The following is a 6,901-nucleotide window of genomic DNA, read 5'->3' on the forward strand; positions in this document are numbered from 1 at the left end:
TTGGAAATACTGCACCCGATCTGGACTGACTGAGGTCTCCCAGTCAGCCCGCATCTTCTATACCTCTTTCAAGTAACGTCTCCTCCTGATCCTTCGAAAGTGAAAACTGCTCCTTTCCTCAACATGTTCTCACAAGACATGTTTTATGAATTATAAAGTTCAATGTAAATTTACAGTCAATGTTTACACTTGTCACCTCATACTAACCTAAGATTCATCCTCCTGTTGTCCTTGGCAGTAAGCACATCTGGTTCCATGGTGTAATGGTGAGCACTCTGGACTCTGAATCCAGCAATCCGAGTTCGAGTCTCGGTGGAACCTATTACTTTAATTATACCCAGTGGATTATCTGTGACAATTTTAGTGAGAGGGCTCTTCGGTCGTGAGACCACGCCTTTGTGTCTGAAGGCCCTACAGAAGGATTGGGTACGAGTATACGACCTGAACGGAGTACGAGCTCCGTGATGCTGATGGAGGATACAGTATTTTCGAAACTCGAAGACATACATGATGTCTGTAGTTTATATTATTCTCCTTCAGTTTTTTTTAAAGAAGTTTCTTGTTGGCGTCATGTTATTTTATTGAGCGTGTGTGGGGGGGGGCGGGGTTGGTTGGGATTTGAAGTCTTATATTCCTGTTGGCGTTTTCAGATGTGAGTGATCATAGCAGATGCATGTGTGGCTGAGGAGCTGGTGCAAGGGCAGGGTTTCAAGATTCTGGATCATAGAATCATGGGGTCATAGAAAAGTGCAGCACAGAAACAGGCCCTTTATTCCATTTGATCCGTGCTACATCATTTAAACTGCATAATCCCATTGACCTGCACTGGAGCAATATCGCTCCATACCCCTACCATGCACGCACCTATCCGAATTTCCCTTAAATATTGAAATCAAACTTGCATGCACGTTCCAACACTGTCACAACCATCTGAGTGACGAATTGTCCTTTCCTGTTCTGCATAAACTTTCAACTTTCACCCTTAACTCATGACCTCTGTTTGTAGTCCCTCCCAACCCTCGTTGAAAAAGCCCGCTTGCATTTACCCAATCACTTGGACTTCATCTGTGCAGAGGTGATCGATACCAAAGGGATGGTATGCATCTTCACTGGAAGGGGGTGGTAGTCAGTGTGCTGAGGTTCATTGCTGCTTTTTCACTACACGTTTTCCAGCAAATGATCATCGCACTTGGCAAACAAGAGAAAATCTACAGATGCTGGAAATTCGATTAACAAACACAAAATGTTGGAAAAATAATTCTTCAATAAATGCTGCCTGAACTGCTGAGTTCTTCCAGGAATGTGTGTGGGTTGACCATCGTACGTAATAGTCTGTAACTTCCCTTTGGAATTGAAGACAATTCGATGTGGCTGAACTGAGGCGAGGCAGCTGATCCTTTGCTGAGAGCGAGGAGGACACAAGCTTCGATCGATGCCAGCGCTCTGCTGAAGGCCAAATGGAGGTAATGAGTTTCGGGCAAAATTGAGTCTGTGTTTTACGTTGGTAACAAAGTTAGATCTGTGAAGGGAGCACTGGTCTGAACTGCCCAGAGAAATTACACTTCCCAGTGGAACTGTTCTGAACGCTGACATTAAATTTCTTGTAATGGACTGCATGAATCCTCATCTCTGAAGCTGCTTCATGAGGATGAACGTGGTGTCTGTTATTGCTACTACGGGTAATGTGATCAGATTTAGGTAACTGTCCGTACAATACCTATGTCACCAGTAATATCACAACTCCTGTTGATAGCACTGACAAAGTCGGCTGGCCGGCCTACTGTATTATTGTACCAGGGTATCCCCTTTCTATATAAATGTTGTCTTTAGTCTGAACAATCGGTGTCAATGGGTTATTACAATTTGGCGTATGCAGTACCAAATAGATACCATCTGCCGACGTTGAATGATGAAGGAGACTGAACAACGTTACTGGATTGTAGTGATCCTGTTCTGGGACCGTGGATAGACAGAAAAAGCCAGAGAAAGCAGGATGTGGCCACACATTTTAATTCCACGTCCCATTGTCCAGCAGAGAAAGCAGGAACTCCCTGTGGCCCATATTTTAACTCCCATTCTGATATGTCTATCCATAGCTTTGTCTACTCTCAAGATGAAGCCACAATCAAGTTGGAGTAACAAGTGGGTAGCCTCCAACCTGATGGCATGAACATTACATTCTCTAACTTCCGTTAATGCCCATGCTCCCCTTCTTAACCCATCCCTGATTTATTTATTTTCCCCTCCTTTTTTTCACTCTGCCCATCGCACTTTTACTTGTTCTCCATATCCCTCTGCTGCTCTCACCCCCCTTTCTTTCTCCCTAGGCCTCCCGTCCCGTGATACTTTCCCTTCTCCAGCTCTGTATCCATTTTGCCAATCACTTTTCCAGCGCTCATATTTACCCCACACACTCCGGTCTTCTCCTATCATTTCGGATTTCCCCACCCCCCTCCTACTTTCAAATCTCTTGCTCTCTTTCCTTCCAGTTAGTCCTGACGAAGGATCTCGGCCGGAAACGTTGACTGTGCTTCTTCCTACAGATGCTGCCTGGTCTGCTGCGCTCCACCAGCATTTTGTGTATGCTGCCATTGTAAACTGTGTCCGCCACACTTCTCTCCGGGATCCTGCAACAGCCGCTCTTTGTAAACCTGTCTGGCTCCGTGTCCTGCAGAAACAAACACAAGGAGATCGGGACCAAACATGGATTTCCTCCCTGGTTTGGGGAGAAGAGGCAGCAATGCACATCACCGGCAGCTCCTTCCCACCCCGCCTTCACAGCCCTACCTAACCCAACCCGGGAATAGCGTCTCCCTACCCACTCACTCCGCATTCCGTGCTCAGTCATTGTTACATTCCGCCTCTTTCTCGCAAACGCCATCTCCGGAGTCAGTGCCGATCTCCGATTCTGTCTGGAGAGCTGCTCACAGAGCGATAAGCTGCTGCTGGAAGGTGGACACCTGTAGCGCCCTACTCCCGGGCCCATGAGCTCTCTATTCGCGGCTGTTGTAAAACCGCTCTCGGGCATGTGATGTGTTCTGCTGTCCTGTCAATCAGGTCAAGGGGCGGAACGGCGCTGCGCATGCTCTCATGTTTGAATGACGTCATAGACCGAAACATCGCTGTTCCTTACCACAGTTCACTTTCTGAGCGTCTGTTCGGAGGTTCCGAGGCTGCGGGAGGGTGAGGGTGGGTTTAAAACGGGCATTAAACATATTGCCCACTTGGCTTAGTTCTTTCCAAAGTGTTTCAGCTGTTCTCCCTGCATTCGACAGTCACTCGGACAGACTGAGGGAATCGGCATTAGTGCTGGGAAGTGAGTGAGCTAATATCTCACAGCAACAGCCCGTATTTCATGTTTCGAAGTGACGGAATCGGTGACCGAGTGTAACGCCGAACGGCGCTCAATTATAGACCCGTTCATGGATTACTAGAGAAAAGGTGCTGAACACAACGTTCTCGATGATCTCTCCCGTCCCGGGCTATCTACCGTCTGGGTTGTTTCATATTCTAAATGACCACTTCAACACAGCTTTGTTTTGTTCAAAAAATTCTCCTGTATTTCCAATTTTAATTTCCAGCAGGAAAACAGTCTCCGCGTCAGGGAATCGAACCCTGGTCTACCGATTGTTTGGAGGGGAGAATGAGAAACCACACTAATGAGAAATAAAGGAGGTTATGGAATCTGTCACACGGATTACAAACAAGAGCAAATTTGCAGAAACCGGAAATCAAAGTAATTCACACAAAATGCTGGAGGAACTCAGCAGTCCAGGCAGCATCGATGGAAATGAGTCGACGTTTCTGTCTGAGACCCTTCATCAGGGCCATCATACGGATGCCAGGGTATATTAGAGCTCACAGAGTCATTTTGATATCTGTTGAGTGTAGATCAGGCGCCTTTCACCCGTCCCCTCTCACTTTGTGACTGGAGTGGCCTCAGGATTCTTTAGCAATTCCGTCAGTTAATGAGTTCAATGACTGGCCAAAGGAAGGGCTCCCATTAACGTCCAACTGCATGTTCTTTCCATTGTTTGAAACATTTATAATCAGGATTTGTTTCCCCCTTCGCTGATGCGTGAGGCAGGGAACTATTTCTAGCTCCGACTCACTCAAGAGCCGATTTGCTCCCCAAATTTCATCAGGATGTGAACTTTGCAAAAAGGGGGGAGAAGGCGTTGGACCTAGTTTATACAAATATACCCGAAGCATACCAGGCGGAGCCCCGCCCCCACCTCGGTTACACAGACCACATCTCTGTTATGCCAACCCCAGCATACAGACCGCTGGTCAGGCGCTCCAGACCAGTTCAGAAGCAGGTGAAAACCAGGCTAGCAGGAGCCATCTCTGCTCTTCAAGACTGTTTTGAGCACACTGACTGGCACATGTTCAGGGAGGCTGCAACTGATGGCGACTCTACCAACTTAGAAGAGTAAACGGCATCAGCGACTAGCTACATAAGCAAGTGAATTGATGATGTTACTCTGTCCAAGACCATCACTATACGCGCTAACCAGAACCATGGATGACCGTGGAGGTGCTTTCGCTGCTGAGGACCCGTGACTCCGCCTTCATAGCAGGCAACAAGGCAGCCCCATCAACAGCAAGGGCCAAATATTACCGGGCCATCAGAGGGGCAAAGCGTGCACACGCCCAGCGAATCGACAGTCACTGCCAGGACAGCGGCGACACGCGGCGCATGTGGAAGGGCATCCAGGATATCACCAATACAGGACGTCATCTGACTGCGGATGATGCCTCCTCCCAGATGCGCTGAATAACTTCTGCGCCCGTTTTGAGGTGGAAAATGACGTGGTGGCGAGGAAGTCCACCCCCCCCAGACAAATTACCAGGTGCTGTGTCTCACCGTGGCCGATGTGAGAAAAACCTTGAGCACGGTCAACCCACGGAAGGCTGCTGGACCAGACAACATTCCTGATACAGTGCTCAAAAGACGTGCAGACCAGCTGGTAGATGTTCTCACTGGCATCTTCAACATCTCCCTAAGCAGACCAATCGTTCCAACGTGCTTCAAGGTCACCACCATCGTTCCGGTGCTGAAGAAGTCTTCAGTGTCCTGCGTAAATGACTACCGTACCGTTGCAATCACGTCCATTTTTCATGACGTGTTTGGAGAGGCTCGTCATGAAACATATCAAGACCCTGCTGCCTCCCTCACTAGACCCCTGCAGTTTGGGTACCTGCCCAACCGCTCAGCAGACGACTCCAATGTCATCACCCTCCACCTGGCCCAAACCCACCTCGACAAAATAGACACACATGTTTAGATGCTGTTCATAGACTTCAGTTCAGCATTCGACACAATCATCCCTCAGAAACTGATTGGAAACCTGAGACGATTGGGCCTGAACACCTCCCTCTGCAACTGGATCCTAGACTTCCTGACTGGGGGACCTCAGTCAGTCCGGATCAGGAGCAACATCTCCAACACCATCACACTGAGCACGGGGACCTCCAGGGCTGTGTGCTCAGTCCATTGCTGTTCACTCTGCTGACCCACGACTGTGCTGCAACGCACAGCTCGAACCATATCATAAAGTTCGCCGATGACACGAGTGTGGTGGGTCTCATCAGCAAGAAGGACGAGTCAACTGACAGAGAGGAGGTGCAGTGGCTAAAGGACTGGTGCGGAGTCAACAAACCGTCTCTTAATGTGAACAAAGCGAAAAAAATAGTTGTTGTCTTCAGGACGGCACGGAGCGACCACTGCCCGCTGTACATCGACGGCTCCTCGGTAGAGATCGTTAAGAGCACCAAATTTCTTGGTGTTCACCTAGCGGAGAATTTCACCTGGTCCCTCAACACCAGCTCCATAGCAAAGAAACGCCAGCAGCGTCTCTGCTTTCTGCGAAGGCTGAGAAAAGTCCAACTCCCACCCCCCCCCCCCCCCCACAACTTAATCACATTCTACAGCGGATGTATTGAGAGCATCCTGAGCAGCTGTATTACTGCCTGGGTGGTAAATTGCACCATCTCGGCAGTGGATAGTGAGGTCAGCTGAGAAGAACATCCGGGTCTCTCTTCCCGCCATGACGGACATTTACACCACTGACTGCATCCGGAAAGCAAACAACATTATGAAGGACCGCACGCACCGCTCATGCAAACTCTTCTCTCTCCTGCCGTCTGGGAAAAGGCACCGAAGCATTTGCGCTGTCACGACCAGACTATGGAACAGTTTCTTCCCCCAAGATATCAGATTTCTCAATGCCACAGCCTGGACTTACACCTTGCCCCATTGTCGACTTTATAATTTATCGTAATGCCTGCACTGTTTTGTGCACTTCATGCAGTCCTGGGTAGGTCTGTAGTCCAGTGTATTTTTTTTCTGTTTTTTTTTTTGTCGTTCAGTCTAGTTTTTGTACTGTGTCATGTAACCCCATGGTCCTGCAAAACGTTGTCTCATTTTTACTATGTACTGTACCAGCAGTTATGGTCGAAATGACAGTAAAATTGACTTGACTTGACTTGCTTTTCCCTGCAGACCAAACAGAGAGTTGTGTTTCTTCGGTCTGTTGGAATGACGCGACATCCACTGGTCGGGATAGGAACTGCAACGGGGTGAGGCATGAGCCTTCAGAAAGCAGCTCGGAAACTGATAATCGAGTTACAGAACTGAATCTTATAGCAAAGGAGACGGTAACTACCCGAATCTCCACTGCATCATCAGGCGATTCCGGTGTAGTGGTGAGCATAGCTGCTTTCTAACCAGTAGACCTGAGTTCGATTCTCGGCCATTTAAAAATTTACAATTTCAGGCTATAAAAATAACCTCTTTTAGAACACTATGTACAAGGAACTCTTGGGACCAAGTCGACCACTCACACTAAGTCATGGGCGATTTTCTGTGAGTCGTTGTGTTTTATTAATTATCATTCAG

General features: G+C 48.2%; 1 non-coding gene across 1 annotated transcript; it reads left to right on the forward strand.

Annotated features, from left to right (window-relative positions):
* The first annotated feature begins 249 nt into the window (after window positions 1-249).
* Window positions 250-321, forward strand: trnaq-cug (transfer RNA glutamine (anticodon CUG)). The gene has a single exon. It is a non-coding gene; the product is annotated as a tRNA-Gln (tRNA).
* The last annotated feature ends 6,580 nt before the right edge of the window (window positions 322-6,901 follow it).

The sequence above is a fragment of the Hypanus sabinus genome, chromosome 31, assembly GCF_030144855.1.
Source record: "Hypanus sabinus isolate sHypSab1 chromosome 31, sHypSab1.hap1, whole genome shotgun sequence".
Lineage (NCBI taxonomy): Eukaryota > Metazoa > Chordata > Chondrichthyes > Myliobatiformes > Dasyatidae > Hypanus > Hypanus sabinus.